Source organism: Danio aesculapii, chromosome 19 (genome assembly GCF_903798145.1).
Source record: "Danio aesculapii chromosome 19, fDanAes4.1, whole genome shotgun sequence".
NCBI lineage: Eukaryota > Metazoa > Chordata > Actinopteri > Cypriniformes > Danionidae > Danio > Danio aesculapii.
The window spans coordinates 18,036,116-18,056,823 of record NC_079453.1 but is presented as its reverse complement, the minus strand read 5'-3'; the positions used below and the strand labels follow the sequence as shown (position 1 = coordinate 18,056,823).

The 20,708-nt window shown below is 39.8% G+C and overlaps 1 protein-coding gene across 1 annotated transcript in view; it reads left to right on the top strand.

The window, feature by feature from the left end:
• p3h4 (prolyl 3-hydroxylase family member 4 (inactive)) overlaps positions 1-20,708 on the top strand; it is a 72,941-nt gene that overhangs the window by 51,280 nt on the left and 953 nt on the right. The gene's annotated exons all lie outside the window — the stretch shown is intronic.

The following is a 20,708-nucleotide window of genomic DNA, read 5'->3' as shown; positions in this document are numbered from 1 at the left end:
AAGAAAATTTTGTTAAGCGGTTAGCTAAATTGAAGCTCTTTGTACACTCTGTATTCAAAGTAAAAAAGTTCTTTACCTCTGGATCACCCAAAAGAACAGCAGGAGCGGGTTCAGTTGGAATAAACATTTCAGTTTCCCACAGAAATTTTGGGCCGATAAACCAATCCGAGTCAAGTAGCTGCTTTACAGTCAGACCCCTAGATGCATAGTCAGCAGGATTTCTTTCCGTTGGAACATATCTCCACTGTTCGATGGTTGTACTGTGGGATATTCTTTGCACCCGGTTTGCAACAAAGGTGTGAAATCTGTGCGCTTCATTGCTTATATACCCCAGCACCACTTTAGAATCAGTCCAAAATGTCTCATTAGCACGGGATAATCTAGGTCCCTTTTGAGTATACTACTTACTTCCACTGAAACTACAGCAGTGGCTAGTTCCAACCTAGGGATTGTTACAACTTTGAGAGGTGCAACTCTTGACTTTGCTATTACTAGTGCACAATGAACATTTCCTTCTTCATTCCTTACTCTTACATAAGAACATTGACCATATCCATCAGTACTAGCATCAGAGAAATGATGCAACTCAACATTAACTGCTTTCCCGAAATTCAATGGTACATATGTACGTGGTATGTCTAAGTTTTGCAGGCTTTGTAAGTCTCGTTTCCATCGTACCCATCTTAAACTCAGTCCATCCATTAGAGGGTCATCCCAACCACTGCCATTCTTGCACATCTCTTGCAGTATTCGCTTTCCATTGAAAAGGACAGGTGCGATAAGTCCTAAAGGGTCATAAACAGAGGCAACAGTAGATAATATGCCTTGCCGAGAAGCAGGTTGTTCTTTCAGGTGTACTTTGAACTTGAAGCAGTCAGATTCCCTATCCCACTGTAATCCAAGTGTTCTCTCTAATGGCAATTTATCAAATGCAAGATCCAGACCCTTTACATCACACATTTTTTCGGATTGAGGGATGCCTTCCAATTCAAGTTTATTATTAGATAGGAACTTATGTAGTCGTAAAGCACCTAATGCACAGAGATGTCGTGCTTCATCTGCAACCTTAATGGCTTCATCCACATTCTCCACACTGATCACTCCATCGTCAACATAGAAGTTCTTAAGCAAGAACCGCGAAGCCAGAGAATACAACTTACTATTTTCAGTCGCAAGATGTTTTAAGCCGTAGTTCGCACAACCTGAAGATGGAGCGGCCCCAAATAAATGAACTTTCATACGAAATTCATGAATTGGTTGTGTAATGTCTGCATCTTTCCACCAAAGAAATCGCAAGAAATCTCTATCGGATTCATCTACGTGAAATTGATGGTACATTTTTTCCACGTCGCAAGTAAGTGCAATGGGGTGTTGACGAAATCGAATTAGAATGCTGTGCAAGCTGTTTATCAGATCAGGTCCTTGAAGTAAGTGATCATTTAGAGATGAAGCTTCATGCCTTGCAGAACAGTCAAAGACCACACGCAGTTTGTCTGCTTTTTTCGGATGAAAAACACCATGATGAAGTAGGTACCATGTTTCTCCTTCCTTACCATTACTGTACACTTCTTCTGCATCTCCTCTCTGAAAGATTTCACTCATGAACTGATTGTAACTTTTCATGTACGATTCATCTCTTGCCATTTTCCTTTTAAGGTGATCAAGTCGAACCATAGCGCATCGTTTGTTATTAGGCAGTTTCGGCCTTACTTTGAAAGGAAGGGGCATTTGGTAGTGACCATGAATGTTTTTACTTATACCTGACTTTAATTTCTCAAGAAAGAGAAGATCATCTTGGCATACTCTGACAGTTTCTTCGCCTACATCTTTAAAATCACTCTCAAGGGCCCGTATTATGTTGGTAGGTGTGATAGAAGGAAGCTCCTAAACCGCTATGCGTTGACACAATCTACAAACATCAAATAAGTCAGAGTGTGGTGAACACCCTACTATACTCCATCCAAGATCCGTTTAAATGGCATAAGGTTCGTCGTCTCCTCCTGCTATCACTTCTCGGGGTATCATTGATCTTGAACAGTTGTAGCCGATTAATAGGCCGACATCACAATCCTGTAATGGAGGTATTTTGTGTGCGATGACTAAAAGATGCTTCCATTGTTCAGCAACCTTACTTGTGGCAATATGGCTGCGATTTGCTGGAATACAATCTTTAGTATAAGTTGGTGGTAAATCGATATAGTCACTAGACTTATAAGCTCTCACCTTAAGTCCAGTCACTCTCTCACTTTGAAGCACTGTGTCCTTTCCAAGCATTGTTGTCAGCTTTAATTTCACTGAAAATGCTGTAGCTTGCAACGAATCACTCACACCTTTATCAATGAAAGTGGTGTCACTCTGAGAATCCAACAGCGCATATACCAATTGTTCACAACTTGGATTATGTTTTGCAGATACCCAGACGGGGACGATCATTGAAGTACACACACCAGGTTCTTCTCCAGCCATATTTAACGTCACTGCATTAGCCATACCTTCAGGATCATTTTGCGTTTGAACTGCAGAAGATGAAGTCTTTACCATTTTCACAAAATTGTTATTGTGCAAACTAGTTGGATGCTTCTTGTTACAGTTATCACATGTTAGACGATATCGACATTCCTTTGCGCTGTGCCCAAACTTCAGGCGTCCATAACAAAGCTTCTTCTCTTGGATGTATTGCCGTCTTTCTTCCAGTGGTTTACTGAGAAATTTAGAACAATTGTCAAGTTGATGGTTAATTTTCTGACAGAACACACATTGAGTTTTGTTCAAAGGCTTAATCACATGTTGATTCTCTTCCGTGTTCGATTGAGTAGCGAAAACCCGCACTCTATTTTTCTTGACTTCTTTCAAATTTACCTTCTCATCTGTATATCCTGAATTATGAAGTGCATGGAAGGAAGTAACTAGATTACATGCTACATCCGCTTAAGTTGACACAAACACAGCAAATTCTTCAAAAGTGGGATATTCATGATTATTGGCAATAGACTGTGTGACTTGGCAATTCCATCTACTAATTGCCCATTCAGGTAATTTTTGCACAAATTTTTGATTCTCTTAATAATCGTTTAAGATCTGAAGACCCTTAACATGAGGTAATGCACCACGACATGCATTCAGAAAATCTGAGAAAGCTTGAAGTCCCATAGCATCCTTTGGGTGGATTTTAGGCCAATTTGCTAAACGTTCTCTAAATGCCTTTTGAATAACAAATGGATGGCCATATCGATCATTTAACTTATCCCAAGCATCTTTGTAGACTTCATCATCAGTTCTGAAGAAAGTGCCATCCAAGGCTTTCCTAGCAGGCCCACTCACATATTTCTTGAGATAAAACATCTTATCAGCAGAGGAAATCCCTTTTTTATCAATAAGCGCCATAAAGGATTGCTTAAACTCAATAAAGTGGAAAGGATCACCTGTAAAAGTAGGAGGCTCTGGAACTGGAAGTTTGCTTGCAGTTATGCCATCTTGAAATACTTGAACGAGAGCTGAGAATTCAGAAGTTGATGCTTTAACTGATGTTTTTGTGGTCTCATATTGTTCATGTCGATTAACTTCTTTCCTTTCATTTCCTTGAGACAACTCCGAGTCACTTGCACTACTACAATCTTTTGAAGAGTTGGTCATTTTTTCAACTTCACTATAAACCTCCAGCTTAGCTTGAGCTACTTTTAAATCCTTCTGTGCTTGAATTTGCTCTAATTCTTTAAACTCAACTTCAAGGGCCTTTTTATGCTGTTCTTCTAGCTGTTTTATTTTCTCCCTTTGCTTGGTTTCTGCCATTAAAGAATTATATGCAGCTTGTTTGGCTGCTACATCTGCTGCAGCATCTATACGCTTCGCCTCTAAGTCTGATACAACAGAGCAATGACTTGAATGATCACCGATTTCCTGACTAATTTGTGAAGCTGTTGAACCAAAAATTGAATTAGCATACTGATCTAACTCAAAGCACGAAGACGTTCCTTTTCCCTTTCATAACTAAAATCACCGTCTATCCCTGCTATTCTTTCATTAACAATTCTGGTCATATCAGTTGTAACTGCTTCACATGAATCCATTTTTCGTCTCATCTCAACATCAGGTAATGCTTGTTTTCTAAATTCATCATAAGCACTGAGAACCTTATTTTTTGCCATTTCCAAAGTTTCAATTAAAATAGCTAATTGAGTGTCTGATATATCTGTTTTAAGTTGCTCACGTGCATTACGGGCTTCAGTTTTCCATTTATCATACAGAGAAATAACTTTTTTATTCCTTTTTTGTTGCTCTTCCTGCTGATAAGCTAACATTTTTTTCAGTAGGGACTGGTGCACGTGTTAAACGTCGTGTATTTTCACTCCTAGTTTCTATATCAATTTGCTTAGTTTGCTCCTTTGAACCTACATCTGATTTTGACATTTTTGTATCTATAAATTAACACTCTACTAAATCAATCACTCACTTTAACCATACACAAAAAGGCTTTAAAATGCATAGTTAAGCACTTTGATAAATTACAATTCATTTGACGAGTGACTTAAACACACACACAACAACGTTAACTGCCCTTTAAAAACACACACCATAATCGGGAAATTGTCCCTTTAAAAGTTCAGTTAGTTTCTTTGTCTTTAGTACTCACTGCGATCCTCAAACTATTTTAAAGCAGTTGTAGGCCGTGAAGTCCGTTAGATCAGTCCACGCAGCTGTGTGTAGGCTTGTAGCTCCGTCCATTTACAGTCCGCTTTATCTTGATCCTTAGAGAGCAATCACACCGTTTCCAACGAGCGCGCTGACGCCAGACGTCCTTCCGTCGCCGTTCGTAGCACTCCGTGGTAATCAATTCTATATTTATATATATATATATATATATATATATATATATATATATATATATATATATATATATATATATATATATATATATATATACACAAATGTATGTATATATATATGTATGTATATATACATATATGTGTGTGTATATATATATATATATATATATATATATATATATATATATATATATATATATATATATATATATATACATATATACATACATGTGTGTGTATATATATATATATATATATATATATATATATATATATATATATATATATATATATATATATATATATACATACATATGTGTATATATATATATATATATATATATGTGTATATATATATCTTGCATAAAATTAGAAATTGTATTATTATAAATAAATTCAGAGCTTAAAAAAAAAAAAGTAAAAGCAGGGTTTATGGACCGAGTGGAGTTTTTTGCCATATAGTTTTCATCCTCCATCCCTGTTGGGATAAAGCTGCAAGGACCTGGTGATGCACTTCTTTATCAGTGGAGCTTGCTGTGTACATTTATCTTTAGTTTTTTTTTTATGAGAGCGAGTGCGTTCAGTGTGGTCACCTGCAGTCAGCTAACTTCAAGTCGTTAGAGTCGTTGCACATGTAAAAGTGTATTATCGAATGCATTCGTACATCTCTATTTAAGTATTTGATTTGTTTGTGTCCAAGCAAACATGGCAGGTGAGCAAACACACACACTGCTTTGCAGGTACAGTAAGACTCCGCCCAGTGCTGCATGACTCAAAATGTGCAGAACACAGAGCACAGCATGATTTAAACTCAAAACCTTAAAGAATGATCTGCTGCAGTACTTTTGTAAATATAGCTCATGTTAATAATACATTTTCCCATATTTGTTGCTGCTATGTGCATAATATTTCACAGGCACATAAAAAAAAAAACTAAACAAAATTAAGACACATGAAATAAACTGAAATCAGGCAGTTAAAGTTTTAAACAGTTTAAAAAAAACATAACCGTAAATTGAAGAAGAACACTGACATTTTGAAAAAGCAAAAAACTGAACTTAAATGAAATTATGAAAAATAAAGTTGCAGGAGTTAATTTGCTTGTATTATATTTTTGAGGCATTTATTTTTTGCTTCTAATGAAATAACATTCAAACCCATAGCATCATTGAAGTTGAAGGCTAGTCAGAGCTACGTTTTTAGATCGTGATTGTTAGTTGATCCACAACATTTTGAAAATTTAGTTTTCAGTGAACAAACATCATAAACTCATGATACTAATGATGAGACAATCACGATTATCCTATATAATTTCCTTTGCACTTCTTCGTGTGTGAACTGCCATATCAGTTCAGTATGTTCACTATGTTACATAACTGCCCCCTGCTGGTCATGGCTTTCTTGTGTTAAGACCATTCTGCGTGGTAACGCGTCATACTGCAGCATTGTGTGGCCACGTTCATTCACTCACGCATTCTCAGCGGCCACATCTGTATAACAATATGATCTCTATCTCAACTGCCAAACGTGTAGCTTCTTATTGTCAGTGTCATGTGTTGTTTCACACATCTCAGAGGGTTTCTTCAAGTGCTAGTGAACTGTTGTTGGTTCATGACTTAAGACCTCATTCACATAAATGAATATTGTGGGATAATGTTAATAGATTTCAAAATCTTTACATCTCAAAATAAGAGTTCCCCAGCAGGAAGGAAACTCCAATGTTATGTGGAAATCTTCTTTTATATGAATTTCACCAGAAAGCCAATGATCTGAAGAGAAATAAAATGGGCCAATGAAATGCCAATGAATTGGCAGTGCCCAGCACATGCAGCCGGCAGCTATCTCAATCAGCTGAGTATAAAGCTAATCACATGCATTTCGCTCGACACAATTTCGCAGAGCTTCTTGTGCAAGTGAAAGAATCTTCGCTCAATCCTTTTACTTCGCTCGAGAGGGAGAGAGGCTGTTTCTCTTGGTTCCAGTGGGAGCAAAAACGTGAGCAGCATCGGTCAAGCTAGGTCCTTTCTTTCTTTTCTTGGGAATTTCACTGGACTGTTACATCAAAGAGTGGTTTGTATAAAGAGCAGTCTCCTGAAACAGCAATATAGTCATTTAGCGCAGCTTTTAAAAGATGTCATTCCAACTGTGCATTTCTGTATGCGGTGGTTCCCTGTCCCCAGATGATGGGATGGTCGCGTATGGCTCCAGGATGGTCACCCTGTCAATGAATGACACAGAGGACCAGGTGTCCATCACTGCATTAGAGGGTGGGCTGTCATTATCTGATGACAATTCAGACTCGCTCCCTCCCTCAGGGGTGGTGAGCGAGGCTCTAGATATGCAGTCAGATATAATGGCCGTGCTAACCTGGGTTGTATCGGTTGTGGGGCTGGAGATGGCTTGTCTCCCAGCTCTGCCGCCAGACTGACTGGATGGGTCTTACATGGGTCTCACTTGTGTCTTAAGTAAATCTTTGCCTGTGTGGTGCCTCTTCTTGGCGGGGTCAGCCTCGGCTCCCGTCCAAAGCATGTAGGTTGTCTGCATCCCTTAGGGCCAGAGTCTGCCCAGCTGTGGGCCAGGCTGCTTCTGCCTTGCATGCCATGGCCACGTACCAGCGCTGAGCTGAAATGGGTTCCGACCCGGACCTTATGCACGAACTACGCACCGCAGCCGAATATGCTCTGAGGTCCAAAAAGTCCCTGGGAAGAACGATGGCCACACTAGTGGTCCAGGAACACTGGTTAAACCTGGCAGATATGTGTGATGTTGACAAAGTTCACTTTTGTTAACGTACCCTTATACCAGGCTGTTCTGTTCAGCGACACCGTGGGTGAGTTCACCTATGAATTCACAGAGATTAAAAAAAGAGCAGTCGTGTATTATTCAGGTAGTCATCTACAGGCAGGCTCCCAAAACCGATCTCTCCGCTGATCCATCCACCTCGGCTTCTCCTCGTAGAGTGCGCTCTTCAAGTTCTGCTACGCCACCCCAGCCTGCTCCACCGGCTAAGCGGCTATATTGAGAACCCCACAGACGACCAACGCCCCTTCCCCAGGGCGCCACTAAGTCCGATAAATGGACCGCACAGTGTCTCTGAGATGGGTCTCCTGGAGAAGCGGTTTGCTATTCCTTTGGCAGAGGGCCGGGGACACCATCATTATCATTACAACACCAGACTGCTGACCTAATGGCCTGCGACTACCAAATTTTCAATAAAAGAGCAATTTCTCCTTTCTCTGGGTGTGACAGCCAAACATTGCCAGCATAGGACACGATGCCTTCAAGTTCACAGGATCAGTGCTCTTTACCACAGGCTCTGAGAGTGCCAGAGGATGGGCTCCTTTCTCTCGCAATCCCAGCCTCCCCACGGGCTCATTGGAAGAAAGTTATTTTTCACTCTTTCTTGGGACACGCCATCTCCTGGGGTGAGGTCTCCCATCCTGTGCTGCCCACCGCTGGTCCGTCAGTAATTGAGCTGATAATGCTACTCGCGTAGGATCTGCCAGCCTGGTTAGCTATGTCCAGCCCGTCGCGATGGCTCATTCGGACAATCAGACTCGGCTATGCAATTCAGTTAGCTAAATGGCCCCCAAGTTCATGAGTGTGTATTACACCACAATCGAGTCAGTCCCACCAGCAGTGATGAAGTGCGGGTTTGGCAGCCTGTACTTCATAGTACCCAAAAAGAGTGGTAGGTTATGATCAATCCTGTATCTTCGTGTTCTGAACCGCTGCCTTTACAAGCTGCCGTTCAGATTGCTCACACAGAAATGCATCCTCTGGTGCGTCCGTCCTCAGGATTAGTTTGCAGCAATAGACCTGAAAGATCCAATTTTCATGTCTCCATTGTTCCACACCACTGGCAGTTCCTGCGGTTTTACGTTCGAAGGTTGAGCATGGCAGTGAAAAGTCCTCCCCTTCGGGCTCTACCTGTCTGGACTTAACACCATCACTCAGGCTAGAGCACCGTCTATGAGGCATGCCTTTGCCCTGAAGTGGAGTCTTTTCACTGAATGGTGCGCTTCTTGTCAAGAAGACCTCAAACATGCTAGATGAGCATAGTGCTTTCTTTCCTTCGGGATAGGTTAGAGCGGAGACTGTGACCTCTACACTGAAGGTTTATGTTTCTGTCATCTCCGCTCATCGTGGCGTGGAGGATGGTGGTACTGTGGGAAGACATAACCTCATCATCCGGTCCCTCAGAGACACAAGGCACTGAAATCCACCCCACTCTCTCTTATGCCCTCTTGGGATCTCTCTGTAGTGCTGGTGGGCCTTTGAAGAGATCCATTCAAACCACTCGACTCCGTATCCTTGAGATTTCTATGCCTGAAGACAGCTCTGCTGGTTGCAGAGGCATCGATCAAGTGGGTAGGGGACCCGGAGACATTTTTGGTCAGTGGTTCATTCCTAGAATTTGAGCTGGGCTACTCTAACGTTATCCTGAGACCCTGGCCTGGATACATGCCTAATGTTCCTACCACACCCTTTAGAGACCAGGTAGTGAGCCTGCAAACGCTGCCCATGAAGGAGACAGAACCAGCTCTTTCCTTGCTGTGTAGATCTTCTGAGCAACTTTTTGTCTGATACAATGGCCAGCAGAAGGGAAGTGTCGCATCAAAACAGAGATTGCCCCCCCCCCCCCCTTCTAACCCCCATTGCCAGGTGAAGGATTCTGATTTCTGCCTTCCAATCCGTCTCATCATGGATCAATGTTTATCCTTTTCGCATTATTCTGTTTCTCATTATCTTTATTAAATATGATTATTTGATTATTTAAATAAGTATTTAACTTTGAAATGATTTTAACTAATGAATAAGTTAATACAATGCTCTATGTAAGAATGTTCAGTGCATTTGCCTGTCTGACATTTATATTCGTAAGATATTGTTCAGAATTATACGCACGCACCCCACATGGAAATTTTCCTAGTCTATCTGTGGTTTAACCAATCAGGTTAGAACACCTATATGTGTGATGCAGTTAATGACGTTATGTGAGAGTATAATCTGTTGATGAAACTGCAAACTATCTTCAGTAAACTTTATTTATTTATTTGAATCTCTGACTCCGGCTCTTCTTCATCTGACAGACTGGTCATTCTTTGGGTTAAACTGTATACTATCCCTACACAGGGTTAGTCAATATGTCTTTCTGCCACCAGGTCTCCCCGTTTGGACAGCTGGTGGCCTCCACAGCATCCTTCCACTTCGGCATAGGCACACTTTTCCAACATACTCTCGTATACAAAAATTCCTAGAATTTAACCAGGTGTATATTTTATGACTCCCCAAAGAAATAAATAAGACTTTAAATGCTTTAAAGGTAAGTAATAGTAAGTTAGAGCACGTTGGAGGGCTGTGTCCCTGGTGTTGACGGTGCGCTCACACTCAAGCCTGACAAACCTCTTGCCAGGGCAAGGTTCACTGTGGCAGTTTCCATACATTTCCCCTAAGTAACCCTCGTTCCCCAAAGGGGGAAATGGAAATGCTATGTTCCTTCGTCACAGTGGTTGTGCCTTAGTTGACAGCTTATTCGGCTCTTCAGCTTAAAAAAATGTGCCGAGCGATACGCATCTGACAACTTTATACTTATATAGCTGATTAAGATTGATGCTGGGGTAAATTAATTTCCATATTTTAAAGAAATGGCATGGACAATATTATTTAATGCAGTGCTTCTTGTTTGGTCTGATACTACTTTATATTGTATCTCAGCCAGGCAGTGAAGATTGTTGGTTTTAAAGAAATCAGATCTTAAACGCAGCGATTTTGGATGAGATGACAATTAACCAGAAGCCCTGAGGCTGGCTGACTGAAATTAAAAGTCTGTGTGCATACACCCCATTGTGATTCCAGTTCTGAATTGCCTTCTTTAAATTTCTCTCAACCACATTTGGTCCTATAATCAGAATAAATTTTGAAACTTGTCCTCATCAAACAATGAAACATTAAAATGCAAATGTAAAAGGGTCTGTGTCTAAAGATGCAATGGTCTATTTATTGTCTGCTTCAAAAGGGCCAAAGTAATTCTCTGTAAGATTGGTAAAGGGTGGATTGTCTGACAAAAAACAACACAAAAATAACCCATAACAATAGTTTTCTGTTGAATTCCTAAATGCATGAATTAGCTTTTCAGCACTCATATGTAACAATCATATGTTGTGGCTTTTATTTTGGAATTTGTTATAGTTTTGTTTTTCCTTAATTTTTCAGTGCAATTCAATTCACCTTTATTTGTATAGCGCTTATACAATGTAGATCGTGTCAAAGCAGCTTCACATAAAAAAGGTCACTGTAAATAGGAACAGTATAGTTCAGTTTGTAGTGTTTAAGTTCAGTTCAGTTGAGCTCAGTTCAGTGTGGTTTAATAATCACTATTGAGAGTCCAAATATTGAAGGGCAAATCCAACGATGCGCAGCTCTACTGATCCCGAACCATGCAAGCCAGTGGCGACAGCGGAGAGGGAAAAAAAAACTTCACTAATGGCGTAAGTGAATAAAAAAAACCTTGAGAGAAACCAGGCTCAGTTGGGCACGACCATTTTAATTTCTCCGCTGGCCAAACGTCTTGTGCAGAGCTGCAGTCTCAGTTGCGGAGGCTGGAAGCTGGCCTCAGCGAAGACTCGTCTGTCTCTGGAGCGTCACAGGAATCAGTCTCATGTTCTCCACTCTTCCATGACCATCACAGTAGCTGCTCAGGATTCGCCCAGGTCCAGGATATGGAAACCTTGGGATCATCTCGTAGTTGGTCTTGGATCGAATCAGTGACTCTGCATAGTCTGAGGGCCTCGGGAAGAGTATCCCCAGGTGGAAATGGAGAATAAAGAAAATAATTAGCGTAGCTGATGTTCACAGTGTATATCAACAAGATGCATAACCTGTGTGGAATCCCCCTAAGTGGTGCACTAAGTGTATGCTTTACTGAACAGATAGGTCTTTAATCTAGTTTTGAATTGGGAGAGTGTGTCTGAGCCTCGGACGTTATCAGGAAGGCTATTCCAGAGTTTAGGAGCTATAAATGAGAAGGCTCGACCTCCTTTACTCGACTTTGCTATTCTAGGTACTACCAGAAGCCCTAAGTTTTGAGACCTTAAAGAGCGAGTTGGATTGTAGCGAGACAGAAGATTGGTTAGATAAACAGGAGCTAGATCATTTAAAGCTTTATATGTAAGAAGCAATATTTTAAATTCAATACGAAACTTAACAGGCAGCCAGTGTAAGGAGGTTAAATTGGTGTGATGTGATCAAATTTTCTAGACCTGGTAAGAACTCTGGCAGCTGCGTTTTGTACTAATTAAAGTTTGTTAATAGAGGATGCTGGGCAGCCAGCAAACAGTGCATTACAGTAGTCCAGCCTAGAAGTCATAAAAGCATGGACTAGCTTTTCTGCATCTGAGATGGATAGCATACTTCGTAACTTAGCGATATTTCTCAGATGAAAGAAAAGCAGTTTTTGTGACATGGGATATATGATTTTTAAAAGTTAAATTGCTGTCTAATATGACACCCAGATCTTTTATAGTAGAGCTAATGCTAACTTTGTATCCCTCTAATTGTAGGTCGAGTTGTGAGATCTGCTGTGTACAGGATTTAGGCCCAATAAGTAATAATTCTGTTTTGTCTGAGTTTAAGAGAAGATAATTGTTGGTCATCCAGTCTTTAACATCTTTAATACACTCAGTTAGCTTGGACAGTTTAGACGTCTCGTCAGGTTTAGTTGAAATATATAATTGAGTATCATCTGCATAGCAGTGAAAGCTGATCCCATGTCTTCTAATAATGTCTCCCAGGGGTAGCATGTATATTGTAAACAGCAAAGGGCCTAAAACTGATCCTTGAGGCACCCCGTGTTTTACTGGGCTGATTTGTGAAGGCTGTCCATTAATATTCACAAACTGGTAACGGTCAGATAAGTCCCTGGACACCTGTAGACTTTAAGCGATTAATAAGGATATCATGGTCAATGGTGTCAAATGCCGCACTAAGATCGAATAGAACTAATAGCGAGATGCACCCTTGGTCAGCAGCTAAGAGTAAATCGTTGGTTATTTTCACTAATGCAGTTTCTGTACTGTGATGAGCTCTGAAACCTGACTGAAACACTTCAAAAACATTGTTGGTCTGCAGAAAGGAGCCTAATTGAGCAGAAACAACTTTTTCTAGTATTTTAGGTATAAATGGAAGATTTGAAATAGGCCTATAATTAGCTAAGTTGCTGGGGTCCAGTTGTGGTTTCTTAATAATAGGTTTAATAACAGCTAACTTGTAAGGATTTGGAACATGGCCTAAAGATAAGAAAGAGTTGATAATATTAAGAAGAGGTTCTCCTATAACAGGTAGCAATTCTTTCAGTAACTTTGTTGGAATTGGGTCCAATATACACGTAGCTGATTTAGAGCTATTTATATTTTGTCTAGCTCTTCCTGTTCTATGATTTTAAAGCACTGTAGGTTATTAGATTCAATGGCGTGTTTACTGGATCTGAAGTATAAGGCGGTGCAGAAAGTTGAATATCTCCTATTTTCTGTCTAAAGCCTTCTAAGATGGTGTTAAATAAGAATCTAGGATTGTTATGATTATTTTCTATCAGTTTGCGGAGCTGCTCAGCCCTGGCAGATTTTAAAGCCCTCCTATAGCTGGACATACTGTCTTTGTACGCAATTCTAAAGACTTCCTAAAATTTTTTTTTTCCCATTTACGTTCCAGGGCAGGGTTGCTGTTTTGAGAGCGCGGGTTATGACTATTATACCATGGTGTAGTTTTATTCTCTCTAGCCTTTTTAGTTTGATGGGTGCCACAGTATTTAGAGTGCTAGTAAAGATGGCATCCATACTGCTGGTTACTAAATCAAGATCATTTGCGTTTACGGGTGCATTTCAAAGTAGAGAAAGATCAGGTAAGTTATTTATAATTCATCTTTGGTGGATGGAACAATAGTTCTACTAGGGCGATATATCGGAGCGGATCTGCTAATTTCAGGTAAACACAGCTTATAAAGTAAGAGGCAGTGGTCCGTAATATCATCACTTTGTGGTATAATGTCTACATCAATGACCTCAATTCCATAAGACAGAATTAGATCTAGTGTATGCTTTAGGCGATGGGTTGGACCAATAACATTTTGCTTTTTCCTAGTGAGAGCAGTAAGTCCATAAACGCGAGCCCTAATGTGTCGTTAGCGTCATCTATGTGGATGTTAAAGTCTCCTACAATTAGTATTTTATCAGTTTTAACTAGTAAGTCAAGATTAGAAAACTCAGAAAATTGACATAGGGTCCTGGGGTCTATATATGGTGATTAGAGCGAGAGAAAACATAGGTTTTTGCATAGTGTTTGGAAGGACAACATTAAGCGCTAGTACTTCAAAGGACTAAACATAAGTCCCTTTCTCTGATTAACATTAAGAATATCACTAAAGATTGACGCGACTCCACCACCACGACGACGAGCCCATGCTTAGAATCCTGGAGAGTTGCTTCATTTAAACTTATAGTCATTTTGTTTCAGTGAGACAGAGTGCATTAAGATTGTTATCTGTTATTATTTCATTTATGATAAGTGCTTTAGGTGCTAGTGACCTGATGTTTAGGAGACCAAGCTTCATGAAATTTGTATTTTCACTTTTTAGTGTTTTTTTCTGGTTTAATTCTTAATAGATTATTTCTGGAGCACACAGTACGTTTGTTTCTTGATCTAATAATGCGAGGAACCACAGTCTCTATGGGGTTAGCTAGGTATGCATTACTGTTATTATGTGGGACAAATAGGACACTGTATGGCTAATTGTGAATTTTGTGAGTTTTTACTTACTAGTCAGATAGAGTGAAGTATTCTGGAGATGTTGTCCGACAGGAGTTCAGCTCCAGCTCGACTGGGGTGCAGCCCGTCAGCGCGGAAAAGCCTAGGACGCTCCCAGAAAAGATTCCAGTTATTGGCAAAGAGCAATTTCTGTTCTTCACAACATGTTAAAAGCCATTCATTCAGAGCAAAAAGTCTACTGAACCTTTCATTTCCTCGGCGGTAGGTAGGAAGCGGTCCAGAAACGATGATCTGCGTGGCGGGCGAGGTGCGTCGAACCATCTCGATCAGGCTCCTGAAGTCCTTCTTCAGGATCTCCGTCTGCCGGAGCCCGGTGTCGTTCGTCCCCACGTGGAGGACGACGGCACCGAGGCTCTCAGCAGCGCTCAGGATAGTAGGTATCTGTGCAGAAATATTCTTAACTCGGGCACCAGGGAAGCAGAAAGTGCGTACTTTGTTACCTTTGGAGGAAGTGGAGCGGACGTGGCGCACGATTGAGTCGCCAATGATGGCAACATCGCGACCCGTCTCGCGGAGAGGGGCGAATCGGTTCTCCGTGGGGATCTCGAACACCGGAGTAGGAGACGTTCTGCCCCGGGACCTGGTAAGCACCTTACGCGGCTGCACCCAGGGGCCGTGGTAGCCGGGTGTCGCCGTGAACGACGCCTGGGTGAACCGCGTCCTCGGTGCGCTGGGCCTGGCCAGAGAAGCACACGGGGTTGAGGAAGCAGGGGGATTGTCGTTGTATCGAACACTTACCTCAGACGAGCGAGTACAGGTTAAGAGCATAGCCCTGATGCCCTCTCGCTTCGTCTCCAGCGAGCGAATCTGGGACTCCACCGCTTCCAGCTCCAGCTCCAGCGCCTCCATCGATGCTTCTCCTGCACTCAAGGACAGACACGCAAGCGACATTGTACAAGGTGAAGAGCAAAGCCAGTAAGTGAGAAAATAAGTGAGTGAAAGAGGTTGGTAGCTTTAGCTGACCAGCGGTGCTAGCAGGCTAAAGCTACAAACACCAGGCGGATGCTCGAGAGACAGGACGTTTAAAAGTAGATTTGTTTGTATGAGTGTGTTAAGGGATTGTTCACCCCAAGTAGGAGAGATAAATATTTAGTGAATGAGGAGGTATTTTATGATAAAAATGTAAATTGCGAATCTAAACTCCAAACAAACGCAGTGAAGCTACCGTCCGGTGACAGCGACAGTGACGTCACTCGAGCATGCGCAAAAAAATCCCTCTGCAGACTTCTAGTGACTTCTTCCTTAATGCATGACATGACTAATTCTTAAATGCATGAATTAGCTTTTCAGCACACATTGAGTGCATATGTAAAAATCATATGTTCTGGCTTTTATTTTGGAATTTTGTTTTTCCTTAATTTTACATTGCAGACTTCTAGTGACACCTAGTGGCCACATGACAACAGAAAATAACATCTTAAAACAATACAATACCTCATGACAATAATCACCCTTGAGTTTATAAATGCATGAATTAGCTTTTGTTCATACATTGAGACATATGTCATATCTTTAATTTAGGAATTTATCATTGGGTCCGTGTTTCATGTCATTAGGTGCATTTGACTTCATGCAGCACTGCACAAACCATTCAAAATTTGTCTTGAAGTTAGAAATTTTGTCTGACCTGAGAGAGCGCCGATGCCACGTCACTATCACATGTTACATCAAAGTATCGCAATAGTGCTCAGAGAGCATCTGGTGGACCAGTGCAGCTTCTGAAGATTGAATGCACAAGCTGCTATGACACTGCTATTACACCATCTGCCAGACTGACCGCATGACAATAACCACAAGTGTGTTTTGGGTTTATTATTTTATCTGTCTCACTAATGCCTAAATAGTTTGTTTTTTTTTAACAAAAGAAAAATCACTTTTTGCCCACCCTGAAGCCTACTCGTGCCACCCGCAAGAGTGCCTGCGCCCCACCTGTTGAGAACCACTGATTTAAGTTCTTTTTTTTCCTCATTAATGTACACACAGCACCCCATATTGACAGAAAAACACAGAATTGTTGACATGTTTGCAGATAAAAAAAAAGAAAAACTGAAATATCACAAGGAAGTATTCAGATCCTAAGCTCCAGAGATGCAGTCAAGAGATAGAAGAAAGTCAACCATTACTGCAGCTCTCCACCAGTCGGTGCTTTATGGCAGAGTGGCCTGACAAATGAGAGCCCGCATGAAGTTTGCTAAAAAAAAAAAACACAGGAAGGACTTTAAGATGGTAAGAAATAACATTTTCTGCTCTGATGAGACCAAGATAGAACTTTTGGCCTTAATCTAAGCGGCATGTGTGGAGAAAACCAGGCACTGCTCATTTTCCAATACAGCCCTAACAGTGAAGCATGGTGGTGGCAGCATCATGCTGTGGAGAGTGTTTTTCAGCTGCAGGGACAGAACGACTGGTTGCAATCGAGGGAAAGATGAATGCGGCCAAGTTACAAGGATATCCTGGATAAAAACCTTCTCCAGAGTGCTCAGGACCTCAGACTGGCCGAAGGTTTACCTTCCAGCAAGACAATGACCCAAGCACACAGCTAAAATAATAAGGAATGGCTTCACATCAATTCTATGACTGTTCTTGAATGGCCCAGCCCGAGCCCTGGCTTTTGAATCAAATTGAAGCATCTCTGGAGAGACCTAAAAAATGGCTCTCCACCAACGTTTACCATCCAACCAGACAGAACTGGAAAGGATCTGCAAGGAGGAATGGCAGAGGATCCCCAAATCCAGATGTGAAAAGCTTGTTTGCATCTTTCCCAAAAAGACTCATGGCTGTATTAGACCAAAAGGGTGCTTCTACTAAATACTAAGCAAAGAATTCAGTTTAATTCAGTTCATTTTTTTCTTTTTAAATACATTTGCAAAAAAATGTCAAATATTCTGTATTTTTTCTGTCAATATGGGGTGCTGTGTGTACATTGAGGAAAAAAAATGATTTTAGCAAATGTCTGCAATGTAACAACGAGTGAAAAATTTAGGAGGGTCTGAATACTTTTCGTACCCACTGTTAATAAACATTAAACATCAAAATTATTAGCCCTCCTGTTAATTTAAATAAAAATATTAAATAAAATTTTAAATGCTGTTTATAAAGAGAGGTTATTTTTTTCAGCACATTTCTAAGCATAAAGATTTAAAAACTTATTTCTTTTGCCTTGCCATGATGACAGTACATAGTATTTGGATAGTTATTTTGCCAGGCCTTAACTAGGTTTATATACGCTCACTGGCCATTTTATTAGGTACACCTTACTATTACCCGGGTTGGAACCCCTTTTGCCTTCAGAACTGACTTAATCCTTGTGGCTTAAATTCAGCCAAGGTACCCGAAATATTCCTCTGGAATTTTGGTACATATGAACATTATGATAAAATTAATCGGCTGCACATACATGATGCAAATCGATGCATAGTCTATTTTTCAGTTCAAATTTAATTTCACACTTCTCAGTACTGCTACACTAAGAATTTCTGTCTGAAAAACCGAATGGTTTCACTGTGATCTCTTGTAAAGAAAGAGCACATTATTATTCATAATATTCCAGCCAGCTGAAAAAAATTCTCAAGAAGATAAATATTGAGGAAATACTGTGGAAATGTCCTTGTTACATTAAAATTACTTGTTAAATATTTGAAAATGAATTAAAAAATATCTCCCTTTTTCTCTCTTTTTTCTAATCAAACAGAAAACTTAAGATCCCAGTCTAAATATTAGTACAGCCAAATTAATAAATTGGGGGAAATATATCTTATAAATAACAATTTGGTCACCTACAAATAAACAAACTGCAAAATTTTACCTAAATTTTTGTTTCTCTTAATTTTTCCTGTTTATTAAAATGTATCAAATCTTTTCAAATCTAAAATTGTAAAAAAATATTTGATTGCAGCAATGATTTCAGCAAAAACAGTTAAATATGGTAATTAAACTGCAAACACTGTTGCTTAGAATGAATGTAAAAAATGTAAGTTCACATACCCTGCCGTACAGGTGCAGTTCGCCATCAGAAGTGCAGTTGTTTTGCTTGTTGATGATACCCAGGCCTTGTACAGTTACGTCTTCTTTCCTTGTCTTTGTCTAGGCAGAACCTCGGTTTTTAGCACTACACAGGTTTTGAATCTGGTAATCATGGAACAATATTTCTTGCACATGACCACACAGAACAAAATTGTAGGCCTCCAAAGGCTTGGTGCTATTGCAAATGGACCGTCAGACGAACGCCCCTCATTTTAACGTTAATGTATGTAAATAATATAAATTAAAATGTATTCAGTATAACTTATCTCTAATACAAACAACAAACTCTGTACTGCATTCGGATGTCATTCCCTCGCTGTAAATGCTAGCGCTCCCAGTTTATTTTCTGCAACCTCGAGTGTGCGTGCATCCTGAATGTTTATAAACAAGTAATTCGCCTATAGCTTATCCCAGTGTTTCCCGCTTGTTCCTGAAGGCACATCAACAGTACACATTTTCAACCTCTTTTAATCAAACACAACTGAATCAAATCATCAGAAGATACTTGAAAACCTGAAATAAATAGTTCAGATAAAGGAGACCTCCAAAATATTCACTGTTGGTGTGCATCCAGGAACAGGGTTGAGAAACACTGACTAAGCCTACACAATTTTGGACTATATATATATATATATATATATATATATATATCATATATATATATATATATATATATATATATATTCATTTTCTTTTTGGTTTAGTCCCTTTATTAATCAGAAGTCACCACAGTGAAATGAACCGCCAACTTATCCAGCAAATGTTTTAATCAGTGGATGCCCTTCCAGCTGTAACCCATCACTGGGAAACTTTAATACACTCATTCACACACATACACTACGAACAATTTAGCTTACCCAATTCACTTATAGCACATTCACCGGAGCACCCGGAATAAACCCTTGCGAACATGGGGAGAAAATGCAAACTCCACACAGAAAACCAACTGACCCAGCCAAGGCTCAAACCAGCAACCTTCTTGCTGTGAGGCGACAGCACTACCCACTGCGCAACCACACCTCTCTATATTTATTTTATTATTGAATAAAAAATGTATCCTACTCAGTTATTTGCATATGTTTTTATGTGCATATTCAAAAATTATGGACATCTTGGCATTTCCATCAAGCATTTTATTGTGGTAATGAGCATAAATTGAGCATAAAAATAGGTGGAAACAGCTAATGTCATGTGACCCTATTTTGTCCTTCTACAGTTCGTCATTTTCTCATTGGTTTTTCATCTTGTCAAATGGTTTTGGTTCTGTTTGTTCATTGATTGGTTTTTACTGTGTGACCTCTTTATTCTTGCATTTAATGATAATGTAAATCCTCATATCAAAAACTTACAACTTCCTTCTTATGGAGTGGTGATATGAGCATGTTGTGTTCTAGTACTTTGTTGTCAGAAAGAACTAAATGTACCAGCACTGTGGTAGACAACCATTAAAAGCATTCCCTGGGTTGCTAAATTTAGTTCTTTCTGACAAGAAAGTACAAAGAAGCGACAAGCTTATAACCATGACCTGTATCTATACGTTTACATAGCAATTTTGCTAATCTTGATAACAAACAACAACAGAACAGTGAGAATAAAATTAGATTTTTAGATTTGGTGATAATGCTAGGGGGTGATGGGGGATGATGATGCTAGAGAGATGGGTGCTTCTAATTTCTTATTTGTGCATCCTCGTTTTCTCTCCTCATGTCTCAGGATGCAAAGAAAAGATGCAAGGACTGAGGAATTGAATAAAGTTTAAATGAATCCTCACTTCCTTTATAACCCTTTGAAAGCATCGTTTAATGAAGACACCACTGATTTTTCCTGCACATCAAGAATCTTGAATATTACAGACAATTATTATATTTTAATAGTTCATCACCTCCACAAAACACTACATGTGTCTCAATTTTTATTTTTGCTTATTATTAAGAATTAATTAATCAGTTATTAATTGCTTTTTATATGTGCTGAAAAGTATGTTACATCAAAAATGAACGAAAATAGCAAAAAAAAAAGCACATTTGCAATAACTTTATT